The 13054-nt window shown below is 44.3% G+C and overlaps 1 protein-coding gene and 1 pseudogene across 1 annotated transcript in view; both read right to left on the bottom strand.

Moving 5' to 3' along the window:
* Positions 1-13054, bottom strand: part of LOC124803168 (actin cytoskeleton-regulatory complex protein pan1-like) — a 123545-nt gene that overhangs the window by 20507 nt on the left and 89984 nt on the right. The window lies entirely within an intron of this gene.
* On the bottom strand, positions 2964-3081 carry LOC124804025 (annotated as a pseudogene).

Here is a 13054-nt window from a genome sequence, read left to right as displayed (position 1 = left end):
GACATTTCCAGAGACCGAAAATCTCCTCTGTATAAACCAACATGTGTTCTGAAAACAATGGTCACGTGAAACCCAGCTTCCTCATATGATGGAAGGTGAAGAAATGAATTAAAATTTTTGCACTGACTTGGACTTGAACCCAAGTCTATTTGCTAAATATGCAGGTGTGTTAGCCATTACACGACCACAGAATTACAGTCGTTGCACCGAATACCCTAGTGTAAGGACCTCCCTAACACAACCTTCAATTCACATCTTCAGCTTATTTTCCACTTCTTAGTTTGTCATCGATGATGTGATTTTAAGTTCATGTTAGGGAGGACATTGGACTATGGTGCAACTAGGGTGCACAGCACAATGCTATGGCTCAGCCGACTTGGTAGCTCACCGTGTTCGGTCAGAGGGTTAGCTGCCCTCTGTAATAAAAAACTGAGTTAATGGATCAACGAAGAACTGAAACGGGCGTCTTGCGACGTCCACCCCGAGCAGATGTAACGAACTAAAACGAACAAAATGAGACTTAAAAAAAATGGCTAGCACACCTGCCTAGTAACTAACAAGATCTTGGTTCAAGGCTAAGCCATGGTAAATATTTTAATTCATTTTTTCAGCTTTCATCATTATCCTACATTAACATGAGACTCAAATGTCTCGAAGGAAATTTTATTATACCAGCTCGCTTAGTTCGACCATGAGAAACAGCAGATACGTGCCGTGTTCCTTGACTTCCGGAAGGCGTTGGAGACAGTTCGACACTGCACCCTAACGATCAAAATACGATCGAATATGAGACCAGCCATGTGATTGGAGTAAAGAATTTGTAACAAACAGGACACTGAATGTCACTCTCAATGGAGAGAAGTATTCACGTTTAAAGTAACTTCGGCCATACTCGAAGGAAGTGTTATAGATCCATTACTTTGCACAATATATGTAAATGACATGGTAAATAACATCGGGAGCTCCGTGAGGCCTTACGCCGGTGATGCACTTCTATACACGAAAACTGCAACGCTAGAAAATTGTAGAGAAAAGCAAGAAGACCTGCAGAGGATCGACACACGGTGCTGGAAATGGCAACTGGATGTCAATATAAACAAATACACTACTGGCCATTAAAATTGCTACACCAAGAAGAAATTCAGATGTTAAACGGGCATTCATCGGACGAATATATTATACTAGAACTGACACGTGATTACATTTCCACGCAATTTGGGTGCGTAGATCCTGAGAAATCAGTACCCAGAACAAGCACCTATGGCCGTAATAAAGGCCTTGATACGCCTGGGCATTGAGTAAAACTGAGCTTGCATGGAGTGTACAGGTACAGCTGCCCATGCAGCTTCAACACGATACCACAGTTCATCAAGAGAAGTGACTGGCGTATTGTGACGAGCCAGTTGCTCGGTCACCAGTGACCAGACGTTTTCAATTGGTGAGAGATCTGGAGAACGTGCTGGCCAGGGCAGCAGTCGAACATTTTCGGTATCCAGAAAGGCCCGTACAGGACCTGCAACATGCGTTCGTGCATTACCCTGCTGAAATGTAGGGTTTCGCAGGGATCGAATGAAGGGCAGATCCACGGGTCGTAACACATCTGAAATGTAACGTCAACAGTACAAAATTCCGTCAATGCGAACAAGATGTGGCCGAGACGTGTAACCATACCATCACGCCAGTATGACGATGACGAATACATGCTTCCAATGTGCGTTCACCGCGATGTCGCCAAATACGGATGCGGCCATCATGATGCTGTAAACAGAACCTGAATTCATCCGGAAGAATGACGTTTTGCCATTCGTGCACCCAGGTTCGTCGTTTCGTCGTTGAGTACACCATCGCAGGCGCTCCTGTCTGTGATGCAGTGTCAAGGGTAACCACAGCCATGGTCTCCGAACTGACAGTCCATGATGCTGCAAACGTCGTCGGACTGTTCATGCAGATGGTTGTTGTCGTGCAAACGTCCCCATCTGTTGACTCAGGGATTGAGACGTGGCTGCAAGATCTGTTACAGCCATGCGGATAAGACGCCTGTCATCTCGACTGCTAGTGATACACGGCCGTTGGGATCCAGCACGGCGTTCCGTATTATCCTCCTGAATCCACTGATTCCATATTCTGCTATCGGTAATTGGATCTCGACCAACGCGAGTAGCAATGTCTCGATACGATAAACCGCAATCGCGATAGACTACAATCCGACCTTTTCAAAGTCGGAAACGTGATGGTACACATTTCTCCTCCTCACACGAGGCATTACATCAACGTTTCACCAGGCCATGCCGGTCAACTGCTGTTTGTGTATGAGAAATCGCTTGGAAACTTTCCTGATGTCAGCAGGTTGTACGTGTCGCCACCGGCGCCAACCTTGTGTGAATGCTCTGAAAAGCTAATCATTTGCATATCACAGCATCTTCTTCCTGTCGCTTAAATTTCGCGTCTGTAGCACGCCATCTTCGTGGTGTAGCAATTTTAATGGTCAGTAGTGTATTATGCACTGCGTATACGCAGACGAAAAACCCATTATTGTGTGATTTCATGTGGCTGCAGAACAATCACTGGAAGCTGTTAATTCCGGTATGCGTATGCGTATGCAGTATGCGTACGGAGCTGTTTAAAGTGGAGCGACCATGTAAAACTAAACGCAGGAAAGGAAGATTCATTGGAATAATTCTCTGGAAATGTGCTCCATCAACAAAGGAGGTAACTCACGTTCGATCAATACTTGAATACTGCTCGTCAGTATGATAAAGCACTCCGTCTTCAGGCCACAACTGGCTCATCGGGACCATCTGACCGCCGTGTCATCCTCAGATAAGGATGCGGATAGGAGGGGCGTGTGGTCAGGACACCGCTCTCCCGGTCGTTACGACAGTTTTCTTTGACCGGAGCCGCTACTATTCGGTCGAGTAGCAGCTCCTCAATTGGCATCACGAGGCTGAGTGCACCCCGAAAAATGGCAACAGCACATGGCGGCCCGGACGGTCACCCATCCAAGTGCCGGCCACGCCCGACAGCGCTTAACTTCGGTGATCTGACGGGAACCGGTGTATCCACTGCGGCAAGGCCGTTGCCGTCAGTATGATATCCAAACCGGATAGGATTGATAAAAGAGCTAGAGAAAATCCAGGGAAGAGTAGCACGCCTCGTTACAGGTTCATTTCGTAAGCACGAAAGCGTCACGGGAGGTGATCAGCCAGCTCCTCTGCCAGACGCTGCTAGCGGGACATTCTGCATCGCGGTTTCGTCTACTGTTAAATTTCCAAGACCGTGCGTTCCTAGAAGAGTAAACGTCCTACGCATATCTCGCGAAAAGTCCATGAAGATAAAATTGGAGAGAGTCCAGCCCACACAGAAGCCTACCGGCAATCGTTCTTCTCACGAAATGTTAGTGACTGGAACAGGACTGAGGTGGAAGTGACAGTGTACCCTCCGCCACACACTGGAAGGTGCGCTCTAGATGTGAATTTCAAATATTACTTCAATTAATAATAAAATGAAGTAGAAATTTCGGTGTATGTGGTTGTTCTGGTTAGTATGTACTGTACATATTATGAAAAATTCTTTTGGCTCTCTGCTTTCCTTGCAACTATCTCGTGGACAAGAACGAAAAAATAAATCCTATTGTTACATTGAGATAGGCGTATTGAAACTATTCGTGAAAGCCTTACCGGAATGGGAAGAATATTTCATCTCTGCGGGAAGACTCATCTGTGAGAAAGCAAAATTGCAAGAAGGCGTGATTGCAGGATTAGATATTTGGGAGTGATATTATATTCCACCTCTAAATTAAAAAATGACTGAGAGAAAGGGAGGCTCGTGTACCATTCAAGGTCGTTGTCACTAAGTTTTTACTGAAGAAAAGGACCCACATAACATTTCTGCTGATGGCAGCATGCTATCACAGATCTAGAAATTAGGGTCTTTGATGCGAGATTTTGAACAGTCAGCTTGATTTTTGTCCAGAAAATTTGAGTGACGTCAGTGAGGAACGAAGTGAGAGCTTTCATCAAGACATCCGAGTGGTGGAAAGACTGTATCAGGGCCGCTGGAATACCAAAATGTGGGAGATTAAGGTTGGTCATCCTTCCGGGACGGGCAACAGCCAGTACATCGAAGTAGACAAGTTGAAGTGCCATGGAACGTGGCTCTGTGGAAATTGATCAGACATGGGGATAAAATGTCGCTTAGAGAAGACCAGCAACGCTTTCATGAAATTCTAGAAAATTCTCGCAAGTACACGTCTGCACCTAAACCTTAGTGTTGGATTTGTAAGATGCTACGTCTTATCTGTACAGACACTAAATATGCCAACAGCCAACGAAGATCTGGACGTTTGAAACGTGGATTTACTGCAGAATGCTGAAAATATCGTGGCAGCAAGGATAACTAACACCGAAGTATTGCGACGAATAATGCGAACAGCGTGAAAAGGAGAAAAACTACGTATTTAGAACATATTTAACGGAAAACCACGACCATTCCTTCCAGTTGACAATAAAAGGCGAGTTGAAAGATAAAAGAAGAAAAGGTAAAAGAAAAATATCTTGGTTAGATGATATGAAGAATGGACACGATTACCAAGTGCAGTTCAAAGAGAAGACCACTGCATGTTAGATGCTACAATGTGAAGAATGAAAGCAAATAGTAGTCAATCGACGCATTCTTCTTGTAGAAGATTTCTGGCTATACAGGATGTGTCAGAAGTGACGGTCAATAATTCAAACATGGAAAGTAAAAGCCAAAAGTAGCTTAAAAGCTCCAATAAATATGGGTCCGCAGATCAACCGTTGCCGAGGTATCACATTAATTATAGTTGGATACCAACTTTAAACGCCCTGGATAAAGTGGTATTTACGTTGGTACTGTATCTCAAGGTTTGGGTCGACTATTTGTTTGTTTACGCATGCGCAATAACTTACCTTTTCCCCTCCATGCATTGTGCCGTACAGGCCTCACAATCAGTTACGAAAGTGAAGGCACCATGGACAGAGGTTACACCGAGAAAGAGTACGCTGACATGCACCTCACGTGCGGCAAAGCCAATGGCAGTGCTCTTGAAGCTGCACGATTGTATGAAGAAGCTTTTCCTCTCCGCAGACACCCCAACACGCGTACATTTAGCCGGTCACATCAGCGACTTAGAGAAACCGCGAGTTTCGCAGGTCGTGTACGAGAAGTCGACCAAGATCCTTAACACCCGATACACGAGCGTCCGAGCACTTCAATAAGGAGGACTGCTAACCAAGAACGTGTCCTGAGTCATAGCAGAGTGTCGCGGATTTTACATCGGCAAGTACGCTATCCATATCATCTCCAGCGAGTGCAAGCCCTCAACAATGCAGACTTCCCTCCGAGAATGAAATTTCTGCCAATGGCTGCGACAACAGTGTACTGTGAATGCCCCGTTTGTAAGCAATATTCTGTTTACATATGAGGCGGGATTTAACCGTGACGGTATTTTTAACTACCATAACTGTCACATTTGGGCCGATGTCAATCCTAATGCCACACAGGTATCAAGATATCAGCAGTGTCATTCGGTGTACATCTTGTCAGGACTCCTCGGAGACCGCACAACTGGACCACACTGCATACCGCAGAGACTAACCGCACAGCAGTACATGCGGTTTCTCAGGACTTCCATATGTGCAGATGATGTCTTACTGAACCAACGCCTGAACGTGTGGTTCATGCGTGACGGTGCTCCAGCACATTTTCATTTAAGAGTGCGCCGGCTTCTAACTCGGACGCATGGTCAACATTGGATAAGTTGAAGAGGGTCTGCGCCATGGGCTCCAAGGTCTCTTGATTTAAATGCCATGGATTTCTGTTTGTGGAGTCACGTGTCAAAAGCTTAGTCTGCGCTGCCGACGGTAATTCTTTTGAGCAATTACGCTTGAAGATTGAACCAGTCTTCCAGCATTTATACAATTCCCCAGGACTGCCTGAGAGGATTCGCAACTCATTTCAGGGACGAGTTCAATGCTGCATTTAGACGCATGGACAACATTTAGAACTCCTGCTTAAGCGTTTAGAGATGTCATGTGTTCCTAGACACTATTTAACCGCCAGAGAACGTGTGTTTGGGTTGTGGGCTCATGTTTCCTGCAGCTTTTTAACTACTTTTGGCCCGTATTTTCCATGTGTGAATTATTGACCATCACGTCTTAAACACCCTGTATGCGAATATCAGAGGCAATGTACAGAAGGATGCTGATAATTCGGCAGGTGACTTGGATAAATAGTCAACAGACAATGAATCGAAATCGGAAGAAAATATATTTATGGCGCCACTTTTCTTAGGGAAGGGATCTGTTCGTCGGATACATTTTGAGGCATCTAAGAATCATCGTTTAGAGAAAGTAGGCAAGAGGAGGGGGAGGGGAGAGGGAGAAAGTTTAGAGGAAGACCGAGGCTTGAATACAACAAATAGGTGCAAAAGTTAAGAAAAGATTAAGTAGCTTGCACAGAATAAACTAGGGTGGAGACGTGCCGTTAAACCAATCATCGGACTGGAAAAAACAACAGTAACAGCAAAAGAAAGGTGCGTTTTTATTCTTTACCTTCAATAAAAACTTTGCTTGTAATGAAATCAAATAACTTTTCATTCAAATTAAATGTATTTTGCTACTTCACCAGTGAATAAGGAAATAATGTTGTGATGAAACCGTACTTTATAGTTGAAACAACTGAGGTCATTCCGGATTCAGTGCACCAGACCATGAGATTAAGCTGTTAACTAAGAACTGGAAATAGAAAAAGATTCTTTTCCGCTCGCTGGCGTAATGATATGTGTGTATCTCACCTCGGGAAACTTTGTTATTGCTCGAAGCTAAGAAATGCTATCGAACGCAGAGTGTTTCTTCGGGTCGAAATAGAACTATTAGTAGAGGAAGTTTAGGTGAGTATTCAGACAAAAGTCAGTTTTGCTGCCTCGCTAGTGTACGGACGTAATGTGTACGCAGAAGCAAGGCGAAAGCGGACAGGCGCCACACCGAGAATGTCATGCCCCCACCTGCTCGAATTTGTCTGTAATGCAACCGCAACACAATTACCCCGCAATCTGTTACTCGCTGCTCGCTGTCGGATTTAATGTGACGGAGTAATAGGAGGAACTATTAACTAATTAATTAATTAAGTAATCAATCAATCAGTCTCTGTAGGCGCCTATCAAGATGGCGGCGCCCTCGGAGCACGCACACACACACACACACACACACACACACACACACACACACACACACACACACACACACGTGGGGGGTCGCACCCGCCGTGTCCTGGTGCTACGCTGTGCGGCGCCGCGGTGTGTTGTGGTGGGCCATCATCCAGTAATGCGTCCCGGGCGACCGAGCAGCACTGCGAGTATCCAGCCCTCCGCCCCCGCATCGCGCCCGGTGAATGCCTAATGCGCCGAACAATTACAGCTAACCCGATACCCTCCCAAACAGGCCGAGAGGAACACCGCCAAATGAGACGACCGTCATTCGGCGCAATCGGAGAACCGCTCTGGCTGCGTCTGTTTGGCCGGTACGCACACACGACTGCCGGCTCCAGGCCGCCCACACTGCTTCTGGAGGTCCCCTGCCTCCATCCCCAGTAGGTTATAAGAGTCCGTAACGTCCCCCAGTACTAAGTGATTAATGCGAATTCACTGCACTTGATTGCTTCATCCTAACAGCGACATGACATTGCCACCCTTCGTGAAAGTGAAGAAGAATTGCAGGATCTGCTGAATGGATTGAACAAAACAATGAGTACAGCATAAATTGAAGAAGGATGAAAGTGAGCCGGCCGGTGTGGCCGAGCGTTTCTAGACGCTACAGTCTGGAACCGTGCGACCGCTACGGCCGCAGGTTCGAATCTTGCCTCGGGCATGGATGTGTGTGATGTCCTTAGATTAGTTAGGTTTAAGTAGTTCTAAGTTCTAGGGGACTGATCACCTCAGAAGTCAAGTCCCATAGTGCTCAGAGCCATTTTGAAAGATGAAAGTGGTGAGAAGTTGTAGAAATGAGTACAGCGAGAAACTTAACAAAGGATTGGTGATCACAAAGCACATGAAGTTAAGGGGGGTAGGACGTCAAACAGGCCGACCTGGAGCAGGAGAGGCACCAGAGGACATTTTAATTTCCACTGTCTATACTTTTACAAATAAATTCATAAAACTTTGTCAGCATGACCAGGAAGGATTCAGAATTCGCACTCATAGCAGTGGAAGTTCGAAAACATAACGAAGTAATTTTTTTTACATGTGAAATTTCATCATTTTGTTCACTTACTACTGGCAGCATTTGTTGCTATAGGTGCACTTTTCTTCATAAGTAAGAGACATTCTTCGACGAATTTTGCACAGCATAGAAACCATACTGAAAGGTGTATGAAACTCTAGAATTTTCCAAATCTAATAAAAACTGTGGTAAAAATTGAGGTAATGAACTATGAAATTTGTGTTTTTTCTAAACATGAAGTTTAAAATATAACAGCTCATTCGTTTTTTCATAATTTGAATAAATTCTAGAGTTTCATACACCTCTAAGTATGGTTTGTATGCTGTGCAAAATTTATCGAAGAATCTCTTTAACTTATGAACAAAAGTGTATCTATAGCAACAAATGCAGCGATTAGTAAGTGAAAAAAATGATGAAATTTCACACGTAAAAAAATTATTTTGTTATGTTCTCGAACTTCCACTGCAATGTGTGTGAATCCTGAATCCTTCCTGGTGATGCTGAAAAAGTTTTATGAATTCATTTGTAAAAGTATAGACACTGGAAACTAAAATGTCCAGTGATGCCTCTCCTGCTCCAAGTCGGCCCGTTTGACGTCCTACCCCCCCCCCCCCCCCCCCCCCTTTAAGGAATTCTGCCACCTCGCAGCGAAACAACCCATTACGGAACTCCGGACATGAAAAAGCAGACTAGCACTGGAAAAAATGGCATTCTTTGCTAACAGAAGTCTGCTAGTATCAAACATAGGCCTTAATTGGAGGTAGAAACATCTGATAATGTACGTTTAGAACACAGCATTGTATGACAGAGAAACATGGACTATGGGGAAATCGGAAAAGAAGAGAATCGAAGCATTTGAGATGTAGTGTTATAGAAGAATGAAAAAAATTAGGTGGACTGGTAAGGTATGCAATGAGGAGGTTCTCCGCGGAATCGCCGAGGAAAGGAATGTGCGGATAACGCTGGACATTATGATAGAATATCTGTAAAGATATTAGGGAATAACTTCCATGGTACGAGAGAGATGTAGAGAGCAAAAACTGTAGAGGAATGCATCCATCAAATAGTTGAGGACGTAGGTCGCAAGTGCTAATCTGAGATGAAGAGTTGGCATAGGAGAAGAATTCTTGGCGGACCGCATCAAATCAGTCAGGAGACTGATGATTGAAAAAAAAGGGAATAAAATCAGCAAGTAACAGTGTTCCTGGATTTGGAAAAAGTATACGACAGCGTACGAGGAACTAGAGGAAACATAACGCTCCTGATTCATTAAATAAAGAAGTTCAGATACGTTATGAAAGTTGTGAAAGCAGTGTACAAGTTGTACAAGTAGGAGGAGGAAGGTCAAAATGGGTTAAGACCAAGAGGGATGATCAGCTAGGCAGTTCGCTTTTCCTGTTACTCTTCATAACGCTGATGGGCATAACCATGTAAGAAATCAAAGAAGTAGAAAACGAAGATCTCAGTATTTCTGTTTTTGCCGATGACGTCGCCCTTTAGGGAGCGATGAAAATGGAAGTTTAGAGTAGACTGGATTACTGGAGTTACAAAATTCAGGAATTCAAATAAACTGTGCGTAAGACCAAGACAAGCCGAATAGGACACCCACACCTTGTAACATCATACTGGAAGCAGAAAAGACAAAGTGTGAAAGTTTCACTTAACCCGGCAGTGCAAATGGAAATGAGCGTTTGGCGTCATTGGCCGGGAGGCCCCTTACGGGGCAGATCCGACAGCCTTGGTGCAGGTCTTATTACATTCCATAAACTTCCCTATCGGCATTGACCCAGTACTTTATATTAAAACCATAGTTTACATAGTTGTTATAATGTTTGCAATGATTACAAAAACATATTCCGTTTCAATTTAAAAATTCCATTTTAAGATTTAGGGATAAAATAATCAAATAATATTTACAATATACAGAAGTAAATAATTTTTATGTGGCACAGCTGCATTAAAGTGTCACAAGACGTTAATGAAAATGTGCTGCCCGAGGTACTCGCAATCTCTTTATACGTCACTAGAAACATCGCCAGCATGATGTATGATGCAGCAAAGGATTTCCGTGCCATTAACAGAGTACATTAATAAAAAGACGTCAGATTCTACTAGGAAATCTGCAAGTTAGTCTAAAGGTCACGTTAGAGGTATTTCGTGCCAATATCATCTATTTTCTTTCCTATTCCACTTGCGAGGAAAAACTGTCTTTATGTCTCTATACAACACTAACCTTTTTAATCTTTTCCTCACAATCTTCACACGAGATAAAGGAAGGTAGCAGCAGAATAGCCGAACAATATTCCTCGAAGAAAGGTGCTCTATATTTACTCACCACTGTTCTACGAGAACTACGTCACCTTTCTTCGAAAGATTCCTAATTAAGTACCCGGGCATCCCTAATACCCTTTCGTATGACCTATATCAACTTTATGACGTTAACGGCATGTTTCTGAAATCGTTCGATCACTCTTTTCAAGCCTATCTCATAAGGGTTCCAAATACAGTTTAGTATAGAATATATCGATTTATCGCCGTGTATGATATTTCATTTACTGATACATTACATTTCCCCAGAACCATTCCAACAAATCTCTTCCATTCGCCTTCTCTAACACTGATTTTATGGGGTCCACCAGTGTGATGTCTCTTCTTAGTGTTACTGGTATATACTTATAGGATGTGATGTACTCAAGATATGCACCACTAAACTTGCGGTCAGATGCTGTCTAGTTCTTTCCGTTTATTACAGGCATTATCTTACGTTTGCACATATTTAAAGAGAGCTGCCATTCATTACACCAAGTGGAAATTTTTTCCAAGTATTTATGAAATTCTTTATTACTAACGAAAATTATTCCCTGTGTACAACAGCGCCATTGTGAAATAAACATATTCTGCTGTTAATCCTAACTGATAAAGCGTTCTGTATTAAGAACATTTTACAAAATTTAGCTGCTTGACGGTAATCAGGGTAATTGAGAAAAACTTAGTCACTTGAGGGAACATTTTTGTCCTTTTTTCCACAGCCAATGAAGAATGGTAAATGGGCAAATGGGACAACTGTTAACTGTTACGCATAGTTTACTGTTAAACCCGGAAGTCAAAGCTGTTTAGCACCACCATTATTTCTTTGCCCTGACGAATGAAGTAACGACGCTGCCACATCTAAAGCAAGAGGCCATGGATGTGGGTCGGATCGGAGCTGACTAGAGGCTGTTACATCAGGAGCGGTCTGCTGATACAACAAAAACTGCTGCTATGTCACCGGGCATTTATCACATCGCCCAGCTAAACGAGGGCCCAGCATCGTAAAAAGAGTGACCCAGCAGAAAGACAGAACCACTGCTGCACGGTGAGTGATTACTTCGTGCCCTAATTTTTAGATAGATGCATGCAGTCTGACAGCTGCTAGTTTCGAGGAGATGTCCACGGCAGTCTACGAGTCGACATGAATCTACAAATTGGCACTAAGAGACTGAGCTTCGACCAACTGAAGACCTACTTGTAGCTCTGAGTCCAATGTTGTAGACCTAGCGCCTTCCAGCCAGTGGGCCACCTCTGGGACAGCTACCAGCTGCTGCCAGTTTCCTGCCCCAGACTGCCACTGTTCGAGACTGGGGTGGTGCAGCCCCCCAACCACCTTCGCCTGTGTGGGTCCCTTCCACTACCTGCCTCTGGTTGCAAGAGCTGGCACTGCTATAGAGAGCTGTCTTCCAAACGGAGTTCAAGGGGGCGATTCTGCAACTGGCGGTGCGTCGTGCCCTGAGCTGTGAATCTGCGTCCAGTTGGCATAACCATGGCCCAGCACACCCTAGTACTTAGTGTCACCATCCCCACTGAGTTGCTGGCGTCATCGTTTCTTCGGGCGAGCTACCTAGTCGGCTGCCGCAGACTGCAGGAATTGCCTGCTTAGGAACAGTTCCTTCCACATCTGCTGTTTTCGGCAGACTTCCTGAAGTGTGTTGGCACCGTAGATCTCCTTACAATTGTCGAAGTGTGCTCACTAACAAAAGGTATGTTCAATCAATGGTGTTTTCATGTTGATACGTCAGACAGGTACCAGGCTTCCACCCACCACTCCTCTACTACTTCGTCCAGGGTGGTAAACTATTGTCTCCTGACACTATCAAAGCAGTTTCGCCAACTGCTCTAGTGGCCATCCAGGCCCACCCATTGTAGCTACATTAAATTAACTGCCCTGAAAGTTATTGCCGGCCGCTGGTGGCCCAGCGGTTCTAGGCGCTTCAGTCTGGAACCGCGCGACCGCTACGGTCGCAGGTTCGAATCCTGCCTCGGGCATGGATGTGTGTGATGTCCTTAGGTTAGTTAGGTTTAAGTAGTTCTAAGTTCTAGGGGACTGATGACCTGAGATGTTAAGCCCCATAGTGCTCAGAGCCATTTGAACCATTTTTTTGAAAGTTATTAAGCTCACCACGAAAAATGTTATTCAACGCCTTTGCAACTCTGAAAAATTTTTGGAAATGGTAGCGGGTCGTCATGTGACCAAACACCTTTGACGTCAATCATGGAAGTGAAACGCTGTGCATATGATTGTTGTATAAATTCAGCACTGTAAGATTTGTCGGTGCGGAGACGCGAAAGAATAACAGAGTGGAGATATCACGTTTCTCTTGACCATAACCATACTGAAACGCCTGCACTAGCAGGACAGAGCGGATTAGGTTGTGGAAAGGTGCCAAAATATGTTGCTGTCAGTTTCTCTCAACATATAATTTTTATTCAACAACACACAAATTACTACAAGGATGCAAAACTCTTAAAACTTTAGTCGACCTCCTTTGATTATCTCTAGA

Source organism: Schistocerca piceifrons, chromosome 6 (assembly GCF_021461385.2).
Source record: "Schistocerca piceifrons isolate TAMUIC-IGC-003096 chromosome 6, iqSchPice1.1, whole genome shotgun sequence".
Taxonomy (NCBI): domain Eukaryota; kingdom Metazoa; phylum Arthropoda; class Insecta; order Orthoptera; family Acrididae; genus Schistocerca; species Schistocerca piceifrons.
Note: the sequence above shows the minus strand (reverse complement) of the source record. Positions and strands in the feature narration are given on the sequence as shown.